The following is a 20,459-nucleotide window of genomic DNA, read 5'->3' on the forward strand; positions in this document are numbered from 1 at the left end:
GGAGTCTTTCCCAACCCTACCTGGAGATCCCAGGGGATTGAATCTGGGACCTTCTGCAAGTGAAGCAGCAGCTCTACCACTGAACTATGGCCAGCCAAGGCCATGCTTTCTTCAAGTTCCTCCTAAATTTCTACTTCCTCTTCCTTAGCTCAACTCTCTGTTGCTTTAACCTGCTGGATCTTTCTTGTCGGTTACTACCTGCCTTTTGACCAATCTCCTGATCTCTCCCTCAAGTCTGAGAATTGGATTTGGCTCTACAGTTCTGGTGGTGGCTGGTATTAGCTAGTGAGTAGATTTTGTTTTTCCTCCCACTCCTTTCCTTTGGGCATGATACTGCCAATAAATGAAACTCAGATCTATCATAGTCTTTAATCCCACCTCCTCTCCTACTCGACAGGTTGTGCTTGGTTGCTTCTCCTCATCCATGTCAACTGCAGTGGTATACTATAACTAGACAAAGAAACACCTACACTTGTAGGCCTCGTTGGTCTTTTGGAGGCATTCTGGGAGGTGGTTCCAGGCATAAGGGGCAGGAAGACAGGATGGATTTGTCTGAGAGAGGAGGAGACATTTGACTGGTCGAGGGTGGCAGAGCTGGAGGAGCAAAGGTTACTTTATCAACATAAAGTCCTGTTCTCCATAGCCATGCCCATTTATCGCCAGTCCCTGTCATTTGTAGCCATGTGCCTCCCATAAATAAACAGTTAACATTAAGGTACCTCTGAATATGTGCAGAGTGCCTTTCCCTCCCCATTATACAAGCTTGTCCTCGCACACTTAGAATCCTATACAGTTTTCGGCAAATGGTAAAAATCACCTTTTTACCTTGGCCTTTGGCACTTGAGATGTATTTTTTCAGTCCCACCCTATTCCTGTGATTGCAATTTTATTGTTTTTAAAATTGAATTTTAAACTGTTATAACCAGCCCTGGGACCTGCTGGTGAAGGGTGGGCAATAAATTTAATAAAAATAAACCCAGGAGCAGAAACCTATGCCCTAGGCACCCTCCTCTCTCTGTCTTTTTAAAAAATGCACTGCCCCCTTCCCTTGAGAACATTCTTTAGAAGCCACCATCCAACATGTTTCGATTTCGATAGCTTGTCTTATTTCACACACAGTTATAACTTATAACAGTACTCTGTATCTGATCATACCCACACACTATCACCACTGCCCAGATCAGAGGTGGGAAACCTGAGGTCCAGAGTCCAAATGGAGCCTTCAAAGCCTCTTCATCTGGCCCTCAGGGCTCTTCTACAAGCCCTGCCCCTCCCCAGCCCTGCTCAAAGACTGTCTTGGCTCCCACCCAAGAAGCAGACTCAGGAGTCAGGAAACTGGATTTTTCTGCATGAAGCTTTATTCAAGAAATCAGTACAAGAAGTACAGCATCACACTCTAGGTGTAAATCAGAATACAGGAACACACTGGGGTTATCTGAGTATACACACACTAAGCATGGCGGAGGCGGTAAAGACCTTGTTACCAAAGAGAATCACAAATATTGCTGTGAGTATGTATCAGAGAGAGGGGAGGAGAATTCACACTACAAGTAATTCTCATCTTTTCTACCCTTTGCTACTGAGGACAAGCTCTTTCTAGGAGCTGATAATGGTTTCTTGAGCTGAATCTACTGTCTGGCCATTCTGCAAAACTTGGAGAGATCGGAGACTGTAACTCCGGCTAGCCACTTTTGCTTTGTTCCTCAGCTAGATCTGGGCTGCGTGCCAAGGCATCTTTATCTGTGCACGGCTCTGACAGGAGAGGGGGCAGGGTTCTGTGCTGTTCTTAGCAATTCTACTAGTAGACTCACTGGACTCTGAAAATCCTTTCCCTGTGCTGTCCTGATTTCCTTCAGCAGAATGGACAATCTCCTCTTTAAGTTCTGTACCCTACTCGTCTTCCTCTTATTCCTGCCACAGGTGGTTGTTGTTGTTGTTGTTGTTATTATTATTTATTTATTTATTTATTTAATTTGTATCCTGCCCTTCCTCCCAGCAGGACCCCAGGGTGACAAACAAGGCACTAAAAACACTTCAAAACATCATAAAAACAAATCTTAAAATACATTAAGACAAAACAGTGTTAAAAACATTTTTAAAACTTTTTAAAGGGTTAAAAACATTATTAAAAAACATATTAAGCAATTCTGACGCAGACACAGACTGGGATAGCTCTCAACTTAAAAGGCTTGTTGAAAAAGAAAAGTCTTCAAAAGGCACCAAAAGGATAGCAGAGATGGCGCCTGCCTAATATTCAAAGGGAGGGAATTGCACAGGGTAGGTGCTGCCACACTAAAGGTCTGTTTCCTATATTGTACAGAATGAACAGGTTCTCATTGGGGCCCATTGCAATGACCTCCTTTGCCTAGCTGGAATGTGTTCAACTGTGATCATGCTTCTTGCTTGCCTGGATGGTGAGATGTGCAGAGCTTGGAAAAATTACTTTTTTTGAACTACAACTCCCATCAGCCCAATCCAGTAGCCATGCTGGTTGGGGCTGATGGGAGCTGTAGTTCAAAAAAGTAACTTTTCCAAGCTCTGGAGATGTGTGCATATAAATCACTGGATTTTGTATGGCTGGCCTGGAAGTTTGATTTAAACTTTCCAGTCCTTGCTGTTTTTTGTTTACCCAAAGTTCTTTTTGGGAACCACTATTGCCAATAACATGGAAATGTTTCATTATACTAATGAACAGATCACAAGTTTGTTAGATGCTCCTTCATGTTTTACAATTTCTAATAGGAGTCTATCTTCTGACAAAGGAGATAAACTTCTAAAAGAAAAATGGATACACATGCAGGGGCATGGAAGGCTACTGTTGGAATCAAAGAATCCCTCAAGGTTTGAGAATGATGAAAGGTTCTGGAATGTTCCTACATAATGAAAAAATTAAAGATAGGTGGTATGCAATACTTAATAAATGTTCATTAGATTTAATGATTCTCCTAATAGACACATCTAAGGAAGAACTGGGTAAGACAGATACAGAACTGAACCACCATAAGGACAATATTAAAAAAGAAGAGAGAAGGCACTTCAAGAAAAAATGGGACAACTAGATAAAGGTTTGGAGAGAAAATATCAGGAATTAAAAGAATTTAAATTTTGTAAATTTCAAAGGGATTTAAAAGACAAAGAAGACAATAAGGTATACAGTTGGAGGAAAATAAAAAGAGAGCTACAGACAAAGAAAATCATTGTTCTTGAATAGTGACACCGAGGGAGGCTGGGAAAAGTCAGGAGATAGTACAAATTGGAACTACCTGAAAGTCCTTCTGAATCCTTCACAGCACAATCAGATAGGCCTTTGTTAATGGTCAATCAAGGAAGAGCATATGGGAAGAGAAAGAGATATGGGGAAGTCAGAGAGATGTACAGAAAGAAAAAAATATTGAAAATAAATTGGTAATCAATTTATCCAAGAGTAACCTTAGCCCTGAGGAACTACAGATATTAAGTAAGGGCTTGTCCTTTGTACCCACACCAAGGCATGATGCCTTTAATTGCATGATAGAGCTTCAATAGTTGTTCAGGAAGATAAAACCAGCAGAATTTTTAAGGTCATAGATCAAGGACTACATGATGATCAGTTTGTATTCAAACCAAAACCCAGTTTTAACCCCATCTCAAAAAAATGTAGAATTCAGACTTTTGAATAATGGATCACTCAAGAGGTAGGAAAGATAGAAAAAGATGGGATAGAATTTTGGAATAATTTATCATGACAAGAGAAAACAGTCCTTGACCATTTTTTGAAAAAAAAAAAAACACCAGGAGGATATAAACTTTAAGTCAGCAAACAAAGGGACCTGCCCTTGTTGTCTGGGATACTAAGGATCTACCAGAAGCATATAGACAACCTGGACAAAAGGCCTACTATGTTCCATGTAATGTGGATCCATCATTGGTGGTAAGAAGAGATATAGTAGAAATTGTGGATGACGGCTTGTTGGAAGGCCACATTGACAAAAAAACTTATAATTTTTTTTATTGGAAGCAGAAGACAGAATACCAGTATTCTACCTTCTACCAAAAATACATAAAGGGATAGTCCTAGTGCCAGGTAGACCAATAATATCAGGATATGCATCAATTTTAGAACCTGTGTCTGAATATGTGGACCACTTCTTGCAACCATTCATTCCACACATACAATCCTACTTTAAAGACACAGGTGACTTTTTAAAATATTTGGAGGCAGTCAGCTTGGAGAAACAGGATAGTTTGCTTGTTACTATGGATGTAGCAGCATTGTATATAAATATACCCCAGGAACAAATTGTGGAAGTAGCTGAGTCAACTTTAAATAAGAAGGGAAATTGTAGAAAAACTAGCTTTATCTGCTCCCTAGCAGAAGTGGCACTAAAGAAATATTTCTTTTTGTTTCAGACTAAATACTACTGACAAGTATCTGTAACAGCTACAGGCTGTAAATTTACCCTGTAACTGGCAAGTTTATTTATGGATTGGTTTGAGCAAATGTATATTTTGAATGTGATTAATGAATTCCTCAAGTATATAAGCACATTCAAAAGATATTTGGGTGATTTTTTTTTAATTTGGGAAAAATCAGTGGAAAATCTTTTGAAATTTAAAGATTATATAAATAACAATCATTATTCCATTAAAATTGACTCAAACTATAATGCATCAGGATATTTTATTTAGCTAGAACAGTAATAAAAAATAAAACTTCAGTATGTATAGATACATTCAGGAAACCAGTTGATGCAAACTCTTTTTTGATGTTTGATAGTTTCCACCCCAAATATATCAAAAGAATGTTGCCATATTCACAAATGATTAAACTAAGAAGAAATTGTAGTACCTTGGCAGACTTTGAAAAGCAAGCCAGTATATTAATGAAGCAATTGCAAGAAAGAGGATATCCCAGAAAGATCCTGAAACAAGCAAGATATAAAGCTAGGAGGATAGAAAGGAAGGAGCTGTTGAAACATTCAGAAAAAAATAGAATTGAAACCAGGATCGTAATACCTTTAACACTTGATGGGTATAATGGACAAATCCAACAAACTATACTGAAATATTGGGATTTACTGTCTGACATTCCTAGATGCGAAAAAAACCCTTTATTTGTATTTAAACATGCTTCTAACTTGAGCTTTTAGTCCATAGTGACATGAAAAAAGGATTAATAAAAACAAGTGTGTAATTCCATCAAAGCCACTAGAAACTTCCCATGTAATCAATGCAGTGCCTGTATGAATTGCATTAAGCTTAAAGCGTTTACCAACAAGGATAATAAGAAGCATGTCCTCAGAGGGTTCTACAGTTGTAATTCCAAGGGGGTTGTATGTGCCGTACAATGCCCTTGTAATCTTATATATATAGGAATGACAACTAGAAGAATCAAAATGAGGAGATTGGAAAATGGAAATGGACTGCCTTCATGTCAATCCCGACTTATGGCAACCCTATGAATAGGGTTTTCATGGTAAGTGGTATTCAGAGGGGGTTACCATTGCCTTCCTCGGAGGCTGAGAGGCAGTGACTGACTGGCCCAAGGTCACCCAGTGAGCTTCATGGCTGTGTCGGGATTCAAACCAGTCCAACACTCTAATCACTACACCACACTGGTGAACATAAAAGTTGAATTAAAAATGGATTACATGTAGGGTTTCCAGGTTCAGGGCCTGAGACTGATCCTGTATCTTTAGAAGAAGAGAATGTCAGCCAAGTGCAGGAGTTCTTGCAACACTGTAATGGGAAAAACCACAAGGTGGAATTCTCCCTTCCCCCGGCACAACTTTTAAAGATACAGAAGACCTCTTGGTTGCCAGGCCCAGCCTCCAAGAGGTCTTCTGTATCTTTAAAAGTTGTGCAGGGAGAAGGGAGAATTCCACCTTGTGGTTTTTCCCATTACAATGTTGCAAGAACACCTGCACTTGGCTGTCTTTTTCTTCTCCTAAAGATACAGGGTCAGTCTCAGGCCCTGAACCTGGAAACCCTAATTATATGCTTCTATGGTAAAACATTATATAAGATGTGGAAATACTGAAAAGGATGTAAGATTTTGGATTCTTGAGAAAGTTACAGGAGTAGAAAGACAACTAGAAGCAAGATTGAAAAGATGGGAACTTTTCCGCATATATAGTCTCTGAAGACTACGGTGCCAAAAGGGTTAAATAAAAATCTGAACTGGACTCCTGTGCTGTAAAAATTGTTTTGGGATCCTATTCATCTGTTCTTTGTAGAGTATAAGGCTCTATTATTGTGATTTGTATTATTGTAATGTATGTATTGAATTATTCCCCTTAAGAAAATTAATTGGCTCATATGGCGTACTAATTATGTTACTATCTTCTTCATGGTGAAGTGCCTCTGGTGGACTATTAAGGGTTAACTGAGCAATTCCAGCTGAGGTAGGTCATGTGTTTAGCAGCTGGAGGAGTAATTCCACAGCTGTGTTGGCTCTCTAGGCTTAGTAGTGAATAAGCTTGTAATAACCTAGCTGCAAAGGCATTGAAAGTACAGTAATATGCCTAGGATAGATATATAATGTTGGTTAAACTTTATTATTGTTTCCAGAAATATGCCAACAGGAGGAAATGGTAGGTGTCAATGGTGAAATGCTTACTTTACTGTTTATTGTCATTTTTATTATGGCATTTTATTATAATTTAATTTTAAATTATTTATACGCATAGATTTTGATTCTTTGAGCTGCAAAATTGTCAGCCCTTATCTATGAAAGTAATATACAAGGGTAAGTGACATTACATTATCCTCATCAAACAGCTGGGTTTTTTTTAAAAAAAAATCCAGAGACACTCGCCATGAGTAATTAATGTGTGAACATGTTTTTTTGTCTTGCCCTTTGTAGTGTATGCTACAGTGTAGTGTACATTACAAGGCTACCGAAGAAGATCTATGTCAAAACGCATTTGGCCATACTCTGTATTCTGTATTTTATTATGTATAGGCATTGATTTGTAATTGTATGTAGAATTTTATTAGTGAGTTTATGCTGGTTTTATAAAACATGTGCATTAAATTTTGTTCTATTTTTATTTTGTGCATCATATGTGTACCTAATTCTATTTTGAGCATTTTGTTTTTGTTAAGGTTGATTTAAACTTTCCGATCTTTGTTGGAATGTAGCCTGCTGTACAAAGGTAAGAGTCACATCCATTGCTCTGTCCACTTTTGCTTCTGGCTCCGGCCACCGCTGGCATGTGGACCCCAAAAGGTTGCTCGAGAAGAAATGTGACTTTCAAGCTGAAAATGTTCCCCGCCCCTGGCCTAGATGCTACCCTATTTCCCATAATCCTCTCTGTCAGTTGCAGTATGCTGTTGCTTATCTAGCTAGACCTATTTGGTTGTCTGCCTACTCTCTTCCATTTCCATTGACATGCCTTCCTTTTTGGTTTAGCATTTTCCAGCTGCATCCATCCTCCGGATAGCATGTCCACAGTTTTTAAAGAACACAAAGATGTGTGCCATTCACGTGAGAAGTTGCCCCAGAAGGAAGGCCAGTCCTGTAACCCTCATAGAAAATGCTAGCTTTTAATACTTGAATTTGCTTGACAGGAAGGACCAGAGTTCTGTGGTAGAGCATCTGCTATTTAATACTAGCAGAGCTGGGGTGGAGGAGTCAATCATTCCTCCCTGCCTCCCACCCATCTGCCTGCTAGTGACTGGATACCCCTCGCTGGATCGTCACCTTTTAGCGGTGAGTGGGCTTGCGTGTCCCAATAAACCCTGTGAGCGATGCCGTCAGGAGTCATGTACTCCCAGCAGGGTCACCCATGGCAGTAAGGTCAAGGGAGAGGAACCAAACAAAGAACGATCCAAGAATGTCCTCAACGGCAGAACAGGCGGAAGATAACAATGTGTATGTTACAACGGCTGTGAAAGCGGATGAAGGCTGCAGCAGATAAAAGACTTCCAATTGTCATGGTACCCATGCCATTGGATCAAAGCCTTTTTCTGGCAAGATTATTTGTTGATCATGGTGCGCTGATCTCCCCACATAAAACAAATTCACGTACAGGCGTCTTCCATAACAAAAGTCTCAAGGCGATCAGCGAATGACGACGGAGGTAGGACTGTGAAATCCAGAAGCCCCTAGTCATGGTCTGGTACATCGGCGGTGGATACAGATTCAGACGGATCCTTTGTTAAAGACTTTATTTTGGAACACAATCTTACTCTGTCAAGAGTGATCGCCAAAAAGAAGAAGTGACTGCATTTCCCAGTGCAGCTGGCACTTGGCAGCATGCCAGCCACCAGACTGAGGAAGGAAGAAGATAGTCATTCCTCTCTCCATCCTACTGCTGCAACCAAAGGAACATTGAATATTAGGCAGGCACCATCTCTGCTATTTTTTCAGCGCCTTTTGAAGACTTTCTTCTTTCAACAAGCCTTTTAATTTGAGACCTATCCCAGTCTGCATCTGTGTCAGAATTGTATAATATGCTTTTTAATAATGTTTTTAACCCTTTTTAAGGTTGTTTTTTAAAATGTTTTTAATGCTGTTTTGTTTTAATGTATTTTAAGATGTTTTTGTGATGTTTTAAAGTGCTTTAGTGCTTTTTTTGCCGCCCTGGGCTCCTGCTGGGAGGAAGGGTGGGATACAAATTAAATAAACAAACAAACAAACACGCCAGGTAAGTGGGTGGGAGCGAGGGGGGGATTTAGGAGGGATGGAAGCAGGTAGATAAGAGGGAGGAAGGAGGAAGGGAATTGAAGGATCCCTGAGGGAATGGGGAAGTGAAGGGAGGGATTTGATCTTGTTGTGTTCCCTGATTACATCATCAGAAGCACAATGAGGTCTGATGGGACTTGGCTATGGGCTCAGAATAAACTAAGCTCTTTTGTGTGTATGTGTGATGAAATTAATTTTTCCAGTCCAGTTCAGAGTCTGACTAAGGAATCTGCGCCATCAGCACTCCCCACAATCTAACATGGGGAGGAGGAATTTTAGGTGATTTTTTAATAGTTCCAATTAATCTATTAACGCTTAGGCCCTGCTAGCACATATTAGTACAGTAGAGTCCCAAAATAATCCATCAATTTTCAAACTATGAGCCCCAACTAGGGGGAAGGTGATTATGACTTATTCTTATTTAGACAATATCTCCATTTACTCTACAGCATTCATGGCATGAAGAAACTGTAGAAAAGGAGTAGGTTAGGCAATGGTGATGCGACAGTCTCCTCGGTTTGCTTTTTGTCTCCTACACAACAGACTTTCTCTTAAGGGTGTGCTTTCAAAGGCAAATAGTCATAAGAGAAGCAATCTCCATAATTCAGAGGAAGCCCTCCTGGAATTATATCACTTTAGAATGACAGTAGGAAATTGCTTGTTGGAATTTGCCCTCATCCGAACACTCACACATGTAAAAAACTAGCACATAAAGAGAAGGCTGGAGCTAGAACCTTCCTTCCTCACATGGCCTTTCCATGGCCAGGGCCTTGGGGGTATTTGGGGGGGGTCTGTTACATGGGGGACATTCAATCTTGCAATTTCCCCACATGCATTCTGATTTAGTGGAGCCCTAGGAAGGCTGTACCACATGCATTTGGACTGTGTAGAGACTGGCGATATTGTGCAGGTGTCTGGGCTGTACTACAATTCAGTTGTCTGCCTGTATGTTACTTTTTGTTGACATGTGAAAAGCTTCATCTTAATGGGGATGGACAAATTGGTTTATTTCCAGTCTGTCCCAATTTCATTTCTATTTACTCCTAAATCCATTTTATCAATTTCCATAATAATCTGCAATTTTAAAATGACCCTCCTCGCACACAAACCGTATGCATTTTCCTCTCAAAAGTACATGCTAACATATTTTGAAACTTTTTTCAGGAGAAAACTGCATTGGAAAATTTGGGAAGGGCAAAATACAGTACAGTATCTAACTAAATTCTGGTCTGCACATTAATCTGGGAGATTGCAAATCAGGTCAGTTTGATGTCAGAATTCCCAAAAATTAAATTCCTCAAGCATCCCTAGGCTTCAACAACACCTTGGAGAATTAAAAGCTTAGGGCATTTGCATGAATTTGAGACTAGATCTCAAAATGCTGTGCTGATGAGGCCACACAATTGTCACAGACCGATAAAGGCATATTTGTGATTGTTTGTCTCTGCCCTCCTTGAATTCTTTTGTTGTCCTTTCTTTCTGATATTTTGTCTCTGCCCTGCTTGGATCCTTCCTTCCTTTTTTGCTTTATGTTAGTGGCCTTTATTTAGCTTGCCCTGCAAAATTACTTTTCCAGTATCAAAGTTTGTTCTGTGCCTGTTTTTTTTTTTTAATTTTCCCCCAGTGGGAAGAAGAATCAAAACATTAGAAAGGCTGGCTGGTTGCTGCTGTGCCGATGAGTGAACAAAGATCCCGCAGCTTCCCACATAAGCATCATTCATTCTCTCTCTCTCTCTCTCTCTCTCTCTCTCTCTAAAGGAGCCAATTTGATTCACTTTTCAAGGAACAGGTTTTCATGCTTTATGCATTTATTTCCTAATTTTATTATCCCATTTAATTAGATCATGCACATTGGTTTTATTGTTAAAACATGTCCTTGTTTTCTTTATAACTGGGTTTCATGGCACTACAGGGACGTTTAGGAAAATATCACATGAGCTGCATTCCAGCATCCACTCTAACCTAGAAGATGAGCCTGAATTGGAGAAGGGGCTGCTGCTGGGCCATAAATCTAGTCACAGATGGAAAAAGCAGAATATTATTTGCAGCATGCAGAGCTCTGGCAATCCCAGCAAGGGACTCGGACCCCGCGGAACACTTAAATTACAACACTGGGAGGAATGGTGCTGTGCAGTAACCCGTCTTGGAAGGACACTGAAAAGTTGTTTGCAAGATTCCATTTTACGGGCTGACAACACTGAGCAGTATTCCCCAGAGATGCCGTATTTCATGTTGCCTACAATGAAGAAGATTTTGTGCTTTCCCTGTTTCCGATCTTGATTCAGGTGAAGAGATGCTTCAAGTCTTAGTGGGAGGGGGGTGAGCACAAAGGGCATCCCACTTCCACTCCTGCCAGCAGTTTCCTTTGAAACTTCATTGCTGTCCTATAGGGGAGCCGTTTCCCACATCATGTGCGAAACCAGGAATCATACACGGTGATTAGATTAACAGCCATTTTCAGGGCATGCGTTCTTGGGCTGAACAATGGAAGGCTGGCAGGGTGTGTCCAAAATGTTTTGGGGGAGACGATTGGAAGAGAGATGACTTGCTTTCTGAGATTTCCTCTCAGGGATATTGTATGTCTGTCTGTTGGAATGGGATGAAACAAACATTTGGCCAGCTGCTTCTTGGGTGATGTCAGAAAAAGTGGGTTTGAAATGGCATGGATTAGCTCTATTTGCACAGGTATTTGATTCTAGCAGGAAACTCAAAAAGCTTGATACCTGAGATGATTAGTGACAGATGAACATCAGATGGAAGGGGAGTGGGGGTCACTGGAAGAGACATGATAAAACTCATTTTGAATACTTCTAAGTTTAGTACATGGAAGATGTGTGATTTTCATGGCCCTCTCAGTTGCACCATAGAGGATATAACCTCAAGTAGTCTGGCTTGTAAAAGCCACAGAATTCTGGAGAGCTGATTTGCAGTGGAAGCTCATCTGAACTTTGTACATGACAGGTTTCAGATGTTTGGGCTGGAGGGAATAATTAACAGATAATAGTTTATCTAAGATAGAACTTGATTTTATTTGAGGAGGTAGGGAGGAATTTTCAGTTGAATCCTGAACATGGTGCCATTTTAGGACTGTAGAGTTTCCAGCTTGGCTTGGTGTCTGGTACTGTGGGCAATTTTTAGCTGAACTAAGGGTAAGGGCAGATCTAGGAATTTCAGAACAGGGATACCAGGAAGAGCCAACAGAGAAGGCTGTGAAGGAAATTGCTGCAGAAAAGGTTTACAGAAGGGGTGAGGCAGAACTAAAGGTCGCTTTGAGCAACTTGTTTCAGAAATGATGAATGAATAAATAAGGGCCAAAGACAGAGAAAGAAGGAAAAATGAATAGGTTTGTTTGTTTCATTTATTAATTGTTTTCTATGAATCATCTTAAAGTAATTTCACAATAAAATCATCTAAAATCATGGGACAGAGACTGCCCTGGTCGCCCTGCTTGATGACCTACACCGGGCATCAGACAGGGGGAGTGCATCCCTGTTGGTGCTGCTGGACCTCTTGGCAGCCTTTGATACCATCAGTCATGGTATCCTTATTTATTTATTTATTTAATTGTGCTTTTAAACCGCCCTATAGCAACGAGCTCTCAGGGCGGTGTACAGCAAGATAAAACCACATTTAAAAACGAACAAGTGTGGATTACAGCATACAATAAAACATATTTAAAAACAAAACTAGAATACAAATTAAAATAAAAATACAATTACAGTTAAATTTAAAATAAAATAAAATTTAAACTTAAAATGCCTGGGCGAAGAGGTAGGTTTTTACCTGGCGCCGAAAAGATGACAAAGAAGGTGCCAGGCGTATCTCATCTGGGAGGGCATTCCATAATTCGGGGGCCGCCACTGAAAAGGCCCTAGATCTAATTGTTGTTCTCCGGGCCTCCCTATGAGTTGGGACCCGGAGAAGGGCCTTAGATGTCGAGCGCAGTGAACGGGTAGGTACATAGCGAGAGAGGCGTTCCATCAGATATTGCGGTCCGATGCCGTTAAGGGCTTTATAGGTAAGAACCAACACTTTGAATCTGGCCCAGAAACATATAGGTAGCCAGTGCAGTTGGGCCAGAATAGGTGTTATATGGTCGAATTTCTTCGTCCCAGTAAGGACTCTGGCTGCAGCATTCTGCACTAGCTGAAGTTTCCGAATCGTCTTCAAAGGTAACCCTACGTAGAGTGCATTACAGTAATCCAATCTAGAGGTTACCAGAGCATGAATAACTGAGGCGAGGTTCTCCCTGTCCAGATAGGGTCGTAGTTGGGCTACCAGCCGGAGCTGGTAGAACGCATTCCGTGCCACCGAGGCTACCTGAGCCTCAAGTGACAGGAGCGGATCTAATAAGACCCCCAAACTACGTACCTGCTCCTTTAGGGGGAGTGTAACCCCATCCAGAGCAGGTCTGACATCAACCACCTGGGCAGAGTACCCCCCCACCAACAGCATCTCAGTCTTGTCAGGATTGAGTTTCAGTTTATTAGCTCTCATCCAGTCCATTATCACGGCCAGGCAGCGGTTCAGTACATTGACAGCCTCACCTGAGGAAGATGAAAAGGAGAAGTAGAGTTGCGTATCATCAGCATATTGCTGAAAACGCACTCCAAAACTCCTGATGACCTCACCCAGCGGCTTCATATAGATATTAAAGAGCATGGGGGACAGAACTGAACCCTGCGGGACCCCATATTGGAGTACCCAGGGACTCGAGTAATGCTCCCCAAGCATCACCTTCTGGAGGCGATTCCCAAGATAGGAGTGCAGCCACTGCCAAGCAGTGCCTCCAATTCCTAAGTCCGTGAGTCGCCCCAGAAGGATACCATGGTCGATGGTATCAAAAGCCGCTGAGAGATCAAGGAGAACCAACAGAGTTACACTCCCTCTGTCTTTCTCCCGACAGAGGTCATCATACAGGGAGACCAAGGCTGTTTCTGTACCAAACCCCGGCCGAAAGCCCGATTGAAATGGGTCCAGATAATCAGTTTCATCCAAGAGAGCCTGGAGTTGGTGAGCGACCACATGCTCTAGAACCTTGCCCAGAAATGGAACATTTGCTACTTGTCTATAGTTGTTAAAATTATCAGGGTCCAAGGAGGGCTTTTTTAGGAGCGGTCTCACCACCGGCTGTTTCAGGCAGAGTGGGACCACTCCCTCTCGTAAAGAGGCATTAATCACCTCCTTGGCCCAACTGGCTGTTCCATTCCTGCTAGCTTTTATTAGCCATGAGGGGCAAGGATCCAGAGCAGAAGTGGTCGCCCGCACCTGTCTGAGCACCTTGTCCACATCCTCGAGCTGTACCAACTGAAACTCATCCAATAAAACTGGACAAGACTGTGTTCTGGATACCTCATTAGATTCAACTGCTACAATATTGGAGTCAAGGTCCCGGCGGATGTTAGTGATCTTATCTTGGAAGTGCCTCGCAAACTCATTACAGCGGGCTATTGATGGTTGTATTGCATCCGGAGGACCAGAATGTAGAAGTCCCCGGACAACTTTATAAAGTTCCGCTGGGTGATTACAAGATGACTGAATGGAGGCAGCAAAGTACTGCTTCTTCGCTGCCCTCACTGCCTTCACATAACGTTTGGTAGAGGCCTTCACAAGAGCATAATTACAGCCGTCAGGAGTTCGCCTCCATTTGCACTCAAGCCGTTTCCTTTCTTGCTTCATCACTCTTAGCTCCGAGGTAAACCAAGGAGCCAATTGAGCTCTGCAACGGAGAGGGCACATCGGGGCGATTGTGTCAACTGCCCGGGTCATTTCCGTATTCCACAGAGTGACCAGGGTTTCGACAGAATCGTTAGTTTTATCAGCCGGAAAATTCCCTAGAGCTGTTTGAAATCCCTCAGGATTCATTAGTCTCCGGGGATGGACCATCTTAATCGGTCCTCCACCCTTGCAGAGGGGAGAAGACAATGTGAGTCTAAATCTCAATAGGTGGTGATCTGTCCATGACAAAGGAATAGATGTAAAATTCCTTACTCCCAGATCACCATCCCCTAACCCAGTGGCAAAAATCAAGTCTAGAGTATGTCCTGACACATGCATAGGGCCAGTAACAAATTGAGACAGCCCCATGGCTGTCATGGAGGTCATGAAGTCCTGAGCCGCTCCAGACAAGGCAGCCTCGGCATGGATGTTGAGATCCCCCAATACCAGAAGCTTGGGGGATCGCAACACCAAATCCGAGACCACCTCCGTCAGCTCAGTTAGGGAAGCTGTTGGGCAGCAGGGTGGACGGTACACCAACAGTATTCCCAGTCTGTCTCGCTGACCCAACGCAATGTGCAGACACTCCAGGCCATTAGCCACCTGGATAGGGTGCCTAACGAGAGGAATGGAACTTTTATAGACCACAGCGATTCCCCCTCCCCGACCCTCGGATCTACCCAGATGCTGGACCGAATATCCAGGTGGGCACAACTGGGAGAGATTAATACCTCCCAGATCGCTCACCCAGGTTTCGGTAATACATGCCAGATCGGCCGCCTCATCCATAATTAAATCATGGATGAGGGAGGTTTTATTATTTACCGATCTGGCATTAAGAAGCAGCAACTGGAGATCCGAGGGTTGGCTGATAAGACTACCAGCAATCCTGTGGATGTGAGGAGGACCGGAACACGTCACAGCCACCAATTGTCTGGGTCGAGTTCCCCTAACTGGCATGTCTTCCTCACAACGCCATACTTCCCATTACCCGTCACTGCACTAATTGGGGCCCCCTTTGGTCCTCCCTCCCAGCACACTATCCTCTCGCCCAGGCACATAATAAAAATAAAATTAATAACAAAGCTCATATTTTATACACAATCACACACTCATTCATACAACCACTCATACATCCAAATAGCACAGCAGCAACAGCAATGTCCCAGCAGCCAGTGGGTCGCAACCGCGGCAGCTGCAACGGCAGGGGCTCAGGAGCGATGGATCTACGATGCCCCCCAACCAAACAGCAGCATCAATGGCAGCGATCACAAAGGCTGCAAGGTCCAGGCGACAGCAACAACGATTAGCAGCGATGACGGCGATCCCAGGACAGTTCAAGGGTGTCGGGACGAGGCAGCAGTAAAACAGCACCCAGATCCGCAGCAGTCACAGCAACGGCGATGGCAACTCGGGCGGGAGGTCGCAGCAGCAGCAGCGGCAAGCGCCCAGCACTCTAAACTGCAGCAACAGCAGGAAGGTGACATCCGGGTCCACGATGGCCGCACAATGATGACGGTGCACCGGGTCATACAGTCGTAGCGGCAACGACAACGGAGCACCCAAGCCCACAGCAGTCACGCCGAAATCCAAGGCGCAGAGCCACGGCGGCGGAGACTGCAGAACAGCCCAGGGACACTCCGGCGAAAGCAGAAGCCCCACAACAACCAGAGGCAGAGATGGAACCAGGAGGCAGCAACGGCCGAGACCGGCACACCGGGAGAGCAGGCACAAGCCAACACAAGCCGGGGAGGGACAAAAAGCAGAACACTCCCGCCACAACACTAGTCACGCCGAAGAATGAACAAATATCAGCAGCAGCAGCGAAGAGACAGCAGAGAGATAAAAGGCCGCTACCATCCCCGGACTCAATTAGCCGCAACACCCAGCTCCTGCAGTTCCCGCGGTCCTCAGTTACCACACCGAGATTGCAAAAGGGTGGGTGGAGGCGGTTGGAAAAAAACATTCACTCACCTTTCCAATCCTTTCTATCCTTCTGAGCCATCTTGCTGGGATAGGTCTTGGAGGCACTATTTTACAGTGGCTCCGTTCCTACCTCATGGACAGGACCCAGAAGGTGGTGTTGGGAGACTACTGCTCGATCCCCTGGCCATTGGTCTACGGTGTACCTCAGGGTTCCATTTTGTCTCCCATGCTCTTTAACATTTATATGAAACAGCTGGGAGAAGTCATCCGGAGATTTGGAGTGTAATGTCATCAATATGCTGATAACACTCAACTCTATCTCTCCCTTCCATCTGATGGCAAGATGGGACTGTTTGTCCTGAACAGGTGCCTAGAGGCTGTGAAGGGCTGGATGTGGGCGAACAAACTGAAACTTAATCCAGACAAGACGGAAGTGTTACTGGCCAAGGGAAAAACTGCCCCAGGGATAGGGTTGCAACCTGTTCTGGATGGGGTTGCACTCCCGTTGAAAGAGCAGGTCCACAGTTTGGGAGTTCTTCTGGATCCTGCCCTGCTGCTGGAGTATCAGGTGGCTGTGGTAGCCAGGGGTGCTTTTGGCCATCTCAAAATGGTCTACCAGCTGCGTCCGTTCCTGGAAGCATCTGACTTGGCCACGGTGACACATGCCTTGGTGACATCGAGGCTTGATTATTGTAACGCACTCTATGTGGGGCTGCCTTTGAAAACGATTCGGAAACTACAGTTGGTCCAAAATGCAGCAGCCAGAATGCTAACTGGAGCACAGCACAGGGAGCATATCACCCCTGTGCTTTATCGACTCCACTGGCTCCCAATTTGTTTCCGAGCCCAATTCAATGTGCTGGTTTTGACCTTTAAAGCCCTAAATGGCCTTGGACCAGTTTACTTAAGGGACCTCTTACGCCCATATGTTCCTAGCCTGGATTTAAGATCATCTACCTCAGGTCTTCTCTGCGTGCCTGGAATGAAAGAAGTTAGATTGACAGGCACGCAGGAAAGAGCCTTTTCAATTGTGGCTCCCAGACTTTGGAATTCCCTGCCCCAAGAAGCCCGTTTTGCTCCATCCCTGATGGTCTTCCGGAAACTTGTAAAAACTATTTTGTTCCGGAGAGCCTTTGGTTGGGACTGATGGGTCAGCCTGATACTGTTTTAAGCTTTTTATTCTTCATTTTTAAATCTTAAGTTCTTTTAGTCTCACTTTTTTATACGTGCATGCACATATATACATGCATGTTTGTATGCGTATGCATGATTGCATTTTATGTATGTATGTGCATAATGCATTTTATGTATTTTAATAGTATTTTATGCATTTTAATCTACTGTAATGTTTTGTGTTTTTATTGTGTATTTTATTATGTATGTATGCATTTTTATTGTAGCCGCCCTGAGTGCCCTGTTGTAGGGTAGAAGGGCGGGATAGAAATATTTTAAATAAATAAATAACAAGTCTGTTGCATATATAAAAACAGTTAAAACAATTGCATGTATAAAAACAATGAGAAACAATTACACATATACATAAATAATCCAATGCAGACACCAACAGGGATAAAAATCTCCACTATGAAGGCATGTTAAAAGAGAAAGGTGTTCAATAGGTGCCCAAAAGACAATAGAAACAGCACCTGTCTGATATGGAATAAGAAACAGTTCCAAAGGGTAGGTGTTGCTACACTAATTCCAACCTTGTACAGAATGGCCCTCCTAAGATGGTACCTGCAAGATGCCCTCTCCTGCAGAGCATGTGATTAGTTGGGTTTAGAGATTGGTTAGATTTAGAGACACCAAATCTTTTGTCTGCCTCCAGCTACAAAGGTGTTTATGACAGGCAGAGCCACCTAATTTTAGTTTTATTCCAGTCTTCCACCTTGCTGTTCTACAAGGTCAACACTGAGACTTCAGCAGGAGGATGCTGACGGACAGTGCCACCCCTAGACTGGCTTATGACTAAGAGGGCAGGCAGGTGTGGGCTGCCTGAAGGCAGACAGGTTGGTGGGGCAGTGCCCCATTCTCCCTAAGGGACCAACCTCCACTGAGCCTACTGACATAAGGCAAGGGCTGAGTGGCTTATGATTTAAAACTAATTATATCAGCTAGACAGCAAAAATCTGGATTGCAATGTCACTGACATTGCAGAAATTGCTCCAACAGAACATTTCTCTTCCTTGGGGTTCTTTAAAAAAAATCAGGCACAAAGATTCACTTGTGATCTGGGAGATGGCAAACTTAACGCAACCTGCAGCTATTTATAGAATCAATATTGCAAACTTTTTGAGTATTCGTACCACTTCACATACAATTTCTCAGTCATTCTTACAACAGCCTTGTAAAGTAGGCGAGTATTAGTCACTTCAGATTGCACACGCAGGAGGAGGGCTCATGGTTAAGGAACAGCAGCTTGCCTAAAACGTTCATGGCATGATTTGAATCGGGGACTTTGTTCACAAACTCAAAATAGTCAACTGAATGTGAAGAGCCCAGCAAGGCTCTTTATCCTGCTGCCAGCCATAGACGCCACTGCTGTACAGTGGAGCATCATGCTCCACTAGAGGGCTCACAAGCTGCTTACATTTGACTCCATTCATTGCTTTCATATTAAAATAACCTATTCAGGGTGCGCATAGTGATTTTTACAGACAAGGTAAAAATCTAGGTCTCCTCAGGAATCCATTGTGCAGTGGCTGTTGGCTGTTCCACTACCATTCTTCTTCAAGCAAGCAACATCCCCATTCTTGCAATGCTCGGAGGGTCATAACAAGATCTAGGGCCTTTTCTGTGGTGGCCCCCGAATTATGGAACAGTCTCCCTGATGAGGTGCGCCTGGCGCCTACACTTTTATCTTTTCGGCGCCAGGTTAAAACCTTTTTATTCTCCCAGGCATTATAATTCTATCTTTTAGCTTTTAATGTATATCAGGTCGTTTAATTGTTTAATATGTATGTTTTTACTGTTTTTGTGATTCTATTGTATTTTATCCTATGTTGTGCACCGCCCTGAGAGCCTTCGGGCTGTGGGCGGTATAGAAATCGAATAAAATAAATAAATAAATAATATGGTGCATTGAGATGAAAACACCCTAATGCACCGACTGAAGCCATAGAAGGGTGGCTATGTGTCCTGCTGGAAGGCTTGTCAGAAGACCGTCCTCTATCTGAAGGGATGTCTGCTACAAGTCTAGTTAAAGATAAAGGACCGTAGGAAGAAAAGAGCAGGGAGGCGCTTTGAAGTTGCCCATCAACAGTTCATAGCACCTGGATAGCAGACTGAGCACACAGGACACTGTTGTGGGAAAAAAGAGTCTGACCCCATTAATATAAAATGCTATGGCTTTATTCAAAACCCACACAGAGAGAATTACTGCAGTAATGAGAGAGAGACCCCCCCAAAACAAGATTGGGAAGGCTCTCTCTGACCTCCATGAGCATGGTGCCTAGCTAGCATCGTTAATTATGTAAAAGATATGAAAAGAGCAAACAAAGTTATGGGCGGTGTGTCATGAAGGCATGTTGCAAGGGACTTTCCATGGTTCAACAGATGTGTTATTTTAACATACCAGGCCCAGGTGTGTTTCTCAGTTACTTCAGAATCTTCCCCAACTGGCCGACCACAAACGGCCTTTATTCTATTCCTAGTACTTAGCTACTTTCATAAGTAGTAGTGTCTGCACAGCTGTCTTCTCAGAAATAACTTTTGGGCCAAGGAGGTATGAGAGAGCAAAATGGATCCCAAGGACAAGATGGATTCCAATTGTTAAAACTTTTCCTCCATAACACCTAGTCTCATTCTTCTCCACTACAGTGAGATTATTATGTTTCTATTTAAATTAATAGTAATTCTTTCAAAATGTCCATCTATATAGGCCTTCCCCAACCTGGTACCCTCCAGGTGTTTTGGACTACAACTTTAATCAGCCCTGGTCATCAGTTAGGCATAGCTGAGCTATACATAAAAGTTAACATATGAACATTTTATGCAAATTTGTGCCTATTTTGTCCTCTTTTTGCACTGTAGCCAGCCTTCCTTGTTAGGTGGGGCAACTACATTTCTAAGTGGAGCATTTCATGGGGAGAAGAGCATAGCATCAGCCAATCCCCCCCCCAACTAGTGGAGAGGACATGAGGACCAG

The 20,459-nt window shown here is 43.1% G+C and overlaps 1 long non-coding RNA gene across 1 annotated transcript; it reads left to right on the forward strand.

The window, feature by feature from the left end:
- Positions 1 to 6,506: 6,506 nt before the first annotated feature.
- LOC133382069 (uncharacterized) lies at positions 6,507 to 10,912 on the forward strand. Its single transcript, XR_009761782.1, has 3 exons — positions 6,507 to 6,572; positions 7,087 to 7,136; positions 10,581 to 10,912. It is a non-coding gene; the product is annotated as an uncharacterized LOC133382069 (long non-coding RNA).
- The last annotated feature ends 9,547 nt before the right edge of the window (positions 10,913 to 20,459 follow it).

This window comes from Rhineura floridana, chromosome 3, assembly GCF_030035675.1.
Source record: "Rhineura floridana isolate rRhiFlo1 chromosome 3, rRhiFlo1.hap2, whole genome shotgun sequence".
Lineage (NCBI taxonomy): Eukaryota > Metazoa > Chordata > Lepidosauria > Squamata > Rhineuridae > Rhineura > Rhineura floridana.